At 37.7% G+C, this 11,085-nt stretch overlaps 1 long non-coding RNA gene across 1 annotated transcript in view; it reads right to left on the bottom strand.

Annotated features, from left to right (window-relative positions):
- The window catches only part of LOC108586404, a 492,133-nt gene extending 482,025 nt beyond the window's left edge, over positions 1-10,108 (bottom strand). The window contains exon 1 of the long non-coding RNA XR_001903710.3: positions 7,517-10,108. This is a non-coding gene — a long non-coding RNA (uncharacterized LOC108586404). The remainder of the gene's footprint in view (positions 1-7,516) is intronic.
- Positions 10,109-11,085: the final 977 nt, after the last annotated feature.

Below are 11,085 nucleotides of genomic sequence, written 5' to 3' on the forward strand. Positions count from 1 at the left end.
TCCCCCTTACCACTACAACCAAATACCATATTAAAATTAGAACTATTCTAGTAAAAATTTCATTGACTTTGGATTTTGTTCTCTTAGTTTAACCAGGAATTTAGAGGAAAAGGAGGTCTCTGAAAGAGAGCTTAGATATTTTCTAAAAGTGATAGAAGTTTCCTTCTGTTAATACAGCGTACCAATCCTTTGACTCATTTAAGTGATTTATTCATTTAAAAATGCATGTCCCTTGGAAGGCAGAAAACGCATTTACTAGATCTATGCAGCAATGTGAAATGTGTATAAGTTTAAAGATGACGGTATGTAGATGTATACATAAGGTGATTTTATAAAAGTACACAATTTGAAATTTTAATAGAAAGTTTTTAATATTAATGTTGATTTTACTCAATATCTGCTGTCAGGGAAGTGTAACTGATTCTTTTTGTAAAATATATACACAGTTTATGTGGTGTCACTTTGAGATGTTATGAAGTTTTTCCCTAAATTATAACAATTTCATTATTTTTTTATCATGTTTTCTTCCTGGGTGATTTTATTTCAAAGGGTTAATGGTTCGTCCATGATATCCTTTTAAGAAAATATGAGTAGACTGGGATGAATTACTTGGCTGCATTCTCAAAACCCACTCAGACTTAAAAAAAAAAAAAAAAAAACAGGTCCTACAAAAACCTGCCTCCTCATCAAAACCACACAGTGAATAAATTTAGGATTGTGTTCACAGATGGCAGTTCATGAAATCACTCAGCACCAAGTGCAGAATGTTCTCAATGGCTTGGAAAATCAGAATGAACAATGCATCACCAAAGATGGTAGTTGTGCTGGTCTAGATTTTTGAATTGTATAGTATTAAAAACTCTACAAAATAGGTTTGCAAGAGATGTTTACAAGTTTCTTTCATATACTGTATTTACATTTTAAAGTTTCATCAGGAATTTATAAACATCCTATGTTTTTAAACCCCACCCCAACCCCCAACACAGAGGGCCTCCCTTATAAGATGGAAAGCAGAGGTTTCAATTTCACAGCTATGATGTTAACCATGAAATAGGGCCTTCTCTAAGAGAGACACATGGCGGTGGACTTACAACTGATATACTTACCATTTAGGAGTGAACTAAATGCTAGATAAATGAAAGCCATTCATGCTGTTGTGGGGTTTAGGTCAGCTTGGTCACTTTTTATTACATTTTAAAATAACATTCTTGTAATTTGCATTAAGGGTTGATACTATCTATGTAGACATTTGGGAGGCTATAAAAGACAAAGGGAAACATTCAGATTCAGAGTTGAAAAAATTTTTATGTACACCCTATATAGATCTAATTCTAAGCCTATTGGGTAAAAAGTCACATGCTTTATATAGAAAAGTTATAAACATTTTATGAATAAATATGCTTAAAAATTAAGTTAGTTTACACTTTCTGGATTGTTTTCCTTTCTTTCCTAAATGCATTTAGGATGAAATCTCATTTGAACATGGATTTTGAATAGTGAGGTTAGTCCACACAATAAGGTTAATATTAAGAAGAGTGAATAATAGCCAGGTAACTACAAATAACTAAATTCATACTGTTTTGTTGCTGTTGATTTTTAGAGACAGGTTCTCACTCTGTCATGCAGGTTGGACTGGAGGAGAGTGGCGCGATCATAGCTCACTGCAGCCTCATATGCCTAGGCTCGGGTGATCCTCCCTCCTCAACCTCCCAAGGAGCTGGGTTTATAGATGCATACCACCATGCCCAGTCTAAATTCATATACTTCTAAAAACACCTGCACCACATGCCATGAACTATTCTAATCATTTTATATTTGCTATTTCTTTTAATACTGACATAACCCATGAAAAGTAATATGCTTATCCTGATTTTACTATTGAGGAAACCATCTTAATGCAATGAAATGACTTTTCTAACAGCATGGAGCTCTTAAGTGGCAGAGCCAGAACTTGGATCCAATTCTGTCTCAATAAAAGCCTTTTCTCTATGCTGTATTGCTTCTCATAAATGTCATAAATGTCCTACAATATATATATCAAGCCTAGAGCCACTTTTTCATTATAGGATATATTTAAAGTTGAAGAATTTAGTAGAATCTTACCAGCTCCCCAACATTAACTAGCTTAGGGATTAGAATTTAACCACAGACTATAAGGGAAAATTGCAATCTAACTTAAAACCACAAATATCATACAGAAATAAAAATCTGTTCATAGCCTGAACTGAAATCTAGGCCTTACTTTATAGGAAAAAAATTATAGATTTTCTACATGTTAGCCACGAGTCAACAAAACATGTCTTATTTTGAAGTGACTCACATAGTATTAACTTCAGGTATGGTACAAGTTTTGACTCTAAGAATATAACATGCTGAGGTGAATACGTGAAGCTCATAGGGGGAAAGCGACCTTTCTTTCAAAGCTGTCTCCAGAAGATACCATTCACTCTGCCTGCCCTCAAGGAGCAATTGACTCTACTGTCTACAGTAGGAGAGTTATACTCTAATGTCATACCTGGAGAACTTTGACAGCAGGCAACCATAGCATACACTCCCCATACCCTTCATCCCCCATCACTTCTCTCTCTTCCTTCAGATTGGCTATAAAATATGTGGGGACCAGTACAAAATGAAGATATAGGGTTCCAAGTTCAAAAGTTAGTAAGAATTTCAAGACAGCTAGAACAGAGCATCAAGTTAAGTATATTAGTTCATTTTCACACTGTTGTAAAGAAATACCCAAGACTGGGTAATTTATAAAGAAAAGAGGTTTAATTGACTCACAATTCTGCATGGTTGGAGAGGCCTCAGGAAACTTACCATGATGGGGGAAGGGGAAGCAGGCACATCTTACATGGTGGCAGGTGAGAGAAAGAACATGTAGAGGAGGAACTGTCCAACACTTATAAAACCATCACATCTAGTGAGAACTCAGTATCATGAGAACAGCATAAGGGAAACTGCCCTCATGATCCAATCACCTCCCACCAGGTCACTTTCCTCAATATGAGGGTACCATGGGGATTACTATTCGAGGTGAAATTTGGGTGAGAACACAGAGCCAAACCATTTATCAAACCAAGCATGAGGCCTTTTGAACACAGGGCCTCAAGTGACTGCACAGGTCTCATATCCATAAATCTGGCCTTATTCCCCTTAACACACATTCCTATAGACACATGTGATGCCTGCTGGCCTGGGGTGACCTTTATTCCCTTTCAGTACTGCCTTTGATGTTTCTTTTGTGTTTTTTATCTGGATAATATTGTTGGCAATATGTGCCTCCTAAGAGTAGGTTTGGTGTCCTCACTCAGCAACTGTCCCATTTGGCTCAAGATGCTCTGTCTTCAACAGTCAAGGCCAAGAACTCATTCTGACATCACAAAAAATGTGTGACATGTTATCCACAAGTTGGTGATGTAGTGCAACTACCTGAACTGAACTCATAGAGATAAAGTGCTCTTTCTCAAGGTTCAATTTCACTCGAAGCATAGATGATTCACAAATATGCAAATTTGCCTTTTGTTTGCTTGTTTTCTCAAAACCAAACCCATTTATAACAAAAGATACCAGTACAATATGGCTATTAATTCTCTTCCCTTCGTAAGTTCAAAAAAATGCCACAGAATGTACTTCATCTGCTTAGCCCTCTTTTTGTGTTTCAAAGGCTCCCCACCAGTAGAACCACATGATCATTTGCACCATCTGTGCCTCGAAAGAAACACATTATTATCCAAGCCAATACTGAGGGTATTCTATCAAGAAAGGAACCCACTCATCAGAGAAAGGTTATGCAGAAAAGCTCCTGCCAGAAAACTGTTTCCTCCTCTCTCTCTCTCCCTCATTTGAAATTCATGAAGATGAAGTGCAGCTTTTGTTTCCCATCAGTGAGATGAGCCTTAATACACTCTTGCCAAAAGCAAGCTAACACAGAGTAATTGTTTTTCATCTAAATTGCATGTCCAACCTGCTTAGTCTTCAAAGAACATAGATGCTACAGCTTTGATACCCAACTGCAGAATGACAAAGGAGAGGGCGCAAGGCACATGGGCACGATGAGAATTTTTAATCACCCCCTATCTGTCAGCAAGCCCTGGAACTCTGGGGCAAGAGAAGAGAGTACATTATTCGCAAGGTGGATAAGGTTCCATATTTCATTCAAGACCAACTTCTTTTTTTTAAGGGAGAAAAAAGTGATTTAGAGGGAATTAAGATTCCCCAAGGTGTTTTTAATCTCTTTTCACTCCAGGGCCAGGTGCCTCATGTAGCACTTAAAAGGGTTTCAAAAATGAAAGCAAATGCCTAGAACACAGAAAAAGATATCCATCTACACAAAGCATCTGCCTTTGTTTAAGAAAAAAGTAGTTTCAGCTTTATGAACTTCACATCTAGACATTTTATAATTTTGATGTTACAGTTCTTATAGACTTTTTCTCCATGAACACTACATCCAATACATAGAGCCAAAAATCATTAATATTTAATATTTTTTAATATATCAAGTCTCCTTTACGTCAATAAGTTCATTTAATTGCATATAACTGCAGAGTGTTTGTGAGGAGGTCTATGTGATGTGAATAAAAACTGCCCAAAGAAATGGAGTGAACAAATCTGCATCCACTACCATCTTTTGCAGGTGGAGATACTACCTAAAAGCTGTGTGTCTCTCACATCATTGATCCCTGGGCCTCATTTTGTAACCAGGTGCTGAGACAAAAGATTTGATTCTGTTTATTGTGTTTGTTCCACTTAATTTAATTCTTTTTGCCTGGTTTAAACTTCTACTTTCTAATTACATTCGTAAGCTCTACAGGGACTGGAGTGCTACAACACCTTTGCTTGCACTTAGAAAATGTGGACATAAACCAAATTACTTCCACAGCTGTCAGTAAATTGTGCTACTGTCCTATATCATCTAAACATTAGAAATTTTTGACCGCAGGCAGCCCAGTGATAGAAAGTATCTCCCAGCATGCTACCAAATAAGAGGAGACAAGCAAGTCCATCAGGCTGTGAATGTCAGAACAGAGGAAAGTGCTCCAGTTGGAGATGGGGGTATTAATGTCAGTTCCACCGCTAAAGGAGCTGTACAGCTGAGGCCAAGTCATCTAAACCCTCAGGGCCTCAGTGTTACCTGTAAATTGAGAGTCTCGAACCATCTCCAAGGTTATTCTTCCAGGGCTAAAAAGTCTGTAATTTCAATCTCTGTGCTTTCCTTTCTTAATAATCAATTTCAGTTTTGGAACAGAAAAATTTTCCTAAAGTGAAAGTTTTGACCAAAAAAACCAACTTAGACAACTTTAGCTTTTACAATGAAGACGATACCCTACCATCATTAAGGTATTATTGAACCCTGGAAGCACTGACATTATGTAATGACTTTGAACATAAAATGGCAGTTTACAATGGTCATATTGTACATGTGTTTGTCTAGATACAGACTGAAAGGAGGGATCTTGGATATAGATGTTTACCTGAGACCTATTAGCTGGCCTGTTATAACACATTTAGAAATGCTGTAAGAAATTTTTGTGAAACTACCCCATGATTTTGAAGCTTGATACTACACCATCAAGATCCAAGTATTTCTCAAATACCCAACTCAGCTTATGTATTCATCAGGAAGTTGAGACTCTTTGTTGTATTTTTAAGAAAAAAAAAAAAAAAACAGTTTAAGCAAATAAGGGTATTTACTCACTTACATAATCTAAATTTTCAGGGGTATCACTAAGTGTAGGCATGTCTAAACCCAGACACTTCACATTGCCAGGGCTTGGTATCTGACTCTTGACTGTTTCCTCAAATGATTGCTGCATTCTTAGGCAGACTTTTTGTATACAGTGGCAAAGACAGCCCCCGGCACCTCTAGGCTTAACTGGAGGGTAGGCAGGAAAAGAACGTACACCAACTACAGATCAATTGATCTCAATAAACCAGAGTAAGTGAAGCCAGTTGGTATTATCTAGAGATTAGAGAGCTAAGCTGAGAGTTTACCAAGGAGGCAATATTCTCCTGGCAGCTCATAGGGATGGAGTCTCCATTTAGAGTCTACTAAAATAAACTATTTCATTTTAATACCAACTTCCTCTAAGCCTGATACAATGATATTTTTAATGAATATGGTCACAAAATTCCTTTACTTTGCCTCAGTTTGCAGAAAAATAAATGATACATACTACAAGTCAATAAGTACAATGAAAAGTGAATCTTTAGAAGTCAAAGATTCTAGTTCTGACTCCAGCAGTTTGAAAAGTCATTTAAACTCTCAGTTTCATCACCAGTAAGATGAAAGTGCTGAGTAAAGTAACCTAAGGCTTGTTTCAAGTCTTGAAATGTGAATCCATGTAGTGCCGACCTGGCTATTTTAATGTTTCAGGTTTGGGTTTTTGCTTTCTTGCTACCATTTGTTCCTCGACAAGGGAAACCTAATCGCTCAGAACTCTGAGAGACACTGATCACTAAATAGGTCAAAAACATCCTGCAAGAGATGAAAGCATTCACAAGTTTTGCAGAAGGTAAGTAGATAAACCAGTAGCCCATTATCTTGAACACTTTGGCCTTCACAGGAAAACAAGCAAGCAGTCAACCCCAGCTTCAATACAAGCTGAGTGCCCACGTATTGATCTTCTGTCTGACTGGGTCATGGGAGTGCTGGTGTATATTAAGTAGAAAAAGTACTGAAAATTACATTAATTCAAATGGCTAAATCAATATTTAACAATGCAGTTAGTGGTAGTTGACCTTAAATGCACCTTTAATAAAACAAAGGTGATTCAGGCCAGCCTCCAGCATATGCCATTCAGAAATATGAATTAATGCAGAACAGATATGTTAAAGACCTCTACGAATGCAGATGCCTTTGCAGCTTGGTCCGACTGCAAGGAGAAGTTCAAAGCCACTCTCTTAGCACAGGCAATTTGAATTTTATTCATGTGATGTTGTGTCTTCATTTATCACATTCTCCCTGTCTCAAGAATCAGACAGCCTTGATCTCAGCACATTTAAAAGCAGAAAAAGGATTTCTACAACTATTTCCCCAGCAAATTATTAGTAAATCTTTCGTGACAGCTTTGTAACCTTGAGCACTTTCTTTATAAGTAAACATGGATGTTACCAGTTGTTACTCTAGGAGCCCTATCTTACTATATGATTTGCATATATTTGCATATAAACATATCAGTTAGTACTCCACTTGCATTAAAAATTATTGAAATAAGCTTGCTTATATTAAAGAGAATGCAAAAAAGAATAAAATAAGGAATAAACAGAGGCAATCTCGTTAAGATGTCAGAATCATCTCAGATGCTATTAGCTATTATATCCGGCTTACAGGTGTGAGACTTTTTAAAATTGCCTTGCCGTCCATAAAATACCTTAAGCTGTACAGCATTTGAGTTATCACTGCCAAGGACTTGGTGACAACTCTAAGGGAAAGGTCAATCTAAGAATCTATTTCAATACACCTAAGGCAGCAGGAGACTCTGTGGCATTCCCAAAGGAGCCCAGGAAAGTTTACCTGATTTTGTGACCTAAGATGCTAGTGCCAAAGGCACCATTTCCATTGCATCCTGGTTTGGCTGCAAGGACAAATGTGTGATAATTAGAAATCTCTCCTGAGACACTTCCCTTTGATTTGCTGTTTGGTGATGGCTACAGTTTCTCTGCAGCCTTGCTTCTCTCAGGTCTGTCTGCTGGTTACCATGGCAATGTGGCTCAATGCAGCCTATGAGCTAAATCAGCATTCTGCAGTATCCAAGCTGCTGGCGGTAGAACTTGAGAACTGGGCAGAAAGTTTCCAGGCTGAATGTAAATGCGATTGCTTGAAAATATGATCATACACTTGAATGGGAAAAGGGACATTCCCCAGAACAAAATCACAGTTTATCATCAAGGATATGGAATAAACACCCGATCTGCCTTAGAGCCAGCCATAAGAGTTCTGGGCAGGGAGAGGGTTGGCAATATATGTTAGACTCTCTGGCTAACGCTGGAACTCAAACAGAAGTCACGTATGGCACAAAGATAGCCAAGCAACAGCTTAGCTCCTAGAAAGTCCCTCTGCCTGGGGCATTCCACATACAAACCATTAGGCACACCCTACTTTTCAGTCTCTTTGAAGGGTCAAAATACTCTCTGAATTCAAGAATAATTGTAGACTAGTCATGAGAGAGGATGTTTAGAGTGTGAGAATGAATTCTCACCTCCAGCATGGGTTTTGGGAAAGCAAAAAGAGTATTTATTTTATACTCATCCTGGAGTTAGGTAAAGGAAGTAGAAAGTTGGTCTTTCGTCTTAATTATCATGTCTCCTAGGGTCATCATCCTTTACTTGTCAATCTAAATCCAACATCCGCACAAAACTGTGGAGTCCAGGTTATTTGCAAGTTTCCTGAGATATGTATTATGTCATTTTTAGGATGAATACATCATATGTCACACATACAAATATGTGGATTATATTGAATTAAAGATTAATAATTGTTTACCCATATATTTATCATACCCTTTAAGAAACAGATTATAAATATCTTTGAAGCCCTAGAACCTCCATGTTTAATTCCCCTCCCCTGCCACCTATTGAGGCGACCTTTACACTGAACTCTTGTGTTTATTGTTGCTTATCTTGAAAGTTTTATCACAGATGTGTTTCTAAACAACAAACCTCTAGCCACACAGATCAAAAAAAAAGAAAAAGAAAACACAGATTACCAACATAGAGGATGCCAGAGGATATCACCAGAGACTCCAGAGACATCAATAGTGCATTAAGGAAACACTGTGAACAACTCTAAGCCCATAAATTTGACAACTTTGGTGAAATGGTCCAATTCCTTGAAATATATGAACTACAAAAACTCACTGAAGAAGTAATAATCTCCATTATCTTGTATCTATAAACAAATTGCATTCTTTGTTTAAAACCTTCAAATAAAGAAAACTTTAGATCCACATGGCTTCACTAGCAAAATCTACCACATATGTAAGTAAGAAATAATAACAACGCTACACAATCTCTACCAGAAAATAGAAGAGAAGGGACCATTTTCCAACACATTGTGGAGCCAGCATTACCTTAATATCAAATCCAAAGATATTACAATAAAACTACAGACACATACCTCATGAATACAGATTTTTAAAAGTACACAACAAAATATTAGGAAATCAAATCCAGCTATACATGAATGGAAAAATACATCATGAGCAATTTAGGTTTGCTCTAGGGATGCAAGCCTGAATCAACATTTGAAAAAGATGACAACGAATGTTGGCAAGACAACTGGAAACTCACACATTGCAGGTCAGAATGCAAAATGGTGCAGGAGTACTAGAAAATAGTTCGGTAGTTTCTTATAAAATGAACCCATATAATCCAGGATTCTCACCCCTAGATAGGCACCCAGAGAAATGAAACCCTATGTTGACACAAAAATGTATGTAACTGTTTATAGAAAAACTGGACATAAGCCCATGTCTTTCAACACAAAAATGAATAAACAAACTGTGGTACATCCTAAGGAACAACATTCAGCAACATAGACAAATCTCAGACGCATTGTGCTAACAGGGTTTCTAAACCTCGGCACTATTACACTTCAGGCCAGATAAATTTGTATTGTGGGGAGCTGTCTTGTGCATTGTAAGGTATATTTGCAAGCACCCACTGAATGCCAGTTGTCTCTCCCTCCCTATGCCAATTTAATCAACCAAGAATGTTTCTAGATATGGCCAAATGTAAGAACCACTGTGCTAAGTGATGGAAAGAAGGCTGGCTCGAAAAAATACGTACTGTATAATTCTATTTATACATTCTGGAAAATGCAAAATTCTAGGAAAGGGTTGGGAATAGGATGAGGGTTTGGGTAGAAGGCGCAGTACAAAGGAATTTGGGGGAAATGGAACAGTTATGTATCCTGAATGCAAAGGCTGTTACGTAACTCTAGGCATTGGTCTGAACTGTATGCCAAAAATAAAGCTTTAATTTTACTATAAGTAAATTTTTAGATGTTTTAATGTAAAAAAAAAATTTATAACTCAAACACTTATATGCTTATAATCCTGTTTAAGAAATAAAATACTGGCCGGGCGCGGTGGCTCAAGCCTGTAATCCTAGCACTTTGGGAGGCCGAGATGGGCAGATCACGAGGTCAGGAGATCGAGACCATCCTGGCTAACACGGTGAAACCCTGTCTCTACTAAAAAATACAAAAAACTAGCCGGGCGAGGTGGCGGGCGCCTGTAGTCCCAGCTACTCGGGAGGCTGAGGCAGGAGAATGGCGTAAACCCGGGAGGTGGAGCTTGCAGTGAGCTGAGATCCGGCCACTGCACTCCAGCCCGGGCAACAGAGCCAGACTCTGTCTCAAAAAAAAAAAAAAAAAAAAAAGAAATAAAATACTAAGAATATCTTTGGTCAGCTGGGCGTGGTGGCTCATGTCTGTAATTCCCGCACTTTGGGAGGCCAAGGCGGGCGAATCACAAGGTCAGGAGATCGAGAACATCCTGGCTAACATGGTGAAACCCTATCTCTACTAAAAATACAAAAAAATTAGCCAGGCATGGTGGCGCACACCTGTAGTTCCAGCTACTCAGGAGGCTGAGGCAGGAGAATGGTGTGAACCTGGGAGGTGGAGCTTTCAGTGAGCTGAGATTGCGCTACTGCACTCTAGCCTGGGCGACAGAGCAAGACTCCATCTAAAAAAAAAAAAAAAGAATATCTTTGGTCTTATCCCACTCCCCTGCCAGCTTTTATGTTTATTGTCCCTTGCTTTTCATTAATGCCTTACCACATATGTATTATGTCTAAACAATATATTGCTTCTTTATAAGCTTTAAATAGAAAATGTTATATTTGAAAAAAAGTTGTGTGTACTATTGAAATTAAGTTGTTATTAATCCAAACTAGATTGTTTTAAGTTAAGATGATAATTTTAATCCCCGGAAAAACCACTAAGAAAAAAACTTTAAAACTATAGCAAAAGAAACAGCAAGGAAATTTAAATGGCGCACTAGAAAATATTTCTTTAACACAAAATTTATTGGTAGAGGACAGGTAGTAGAGAACAAAAGGCAAAAGACATGCAGACAA

The sequence above is a fragment of the Papio anubis genome, chromosome 5, assembly GCF_008728515.1.
Source record: "Papio anubis isolate 15944 chromosome 5, Panubis1.0, whole genome shotgun sequence".
NCBI lineage: Eukaryota > Metazoa > Chordata > Mammalia > Primates > Cercopithecidae > Papio > Papio anubis.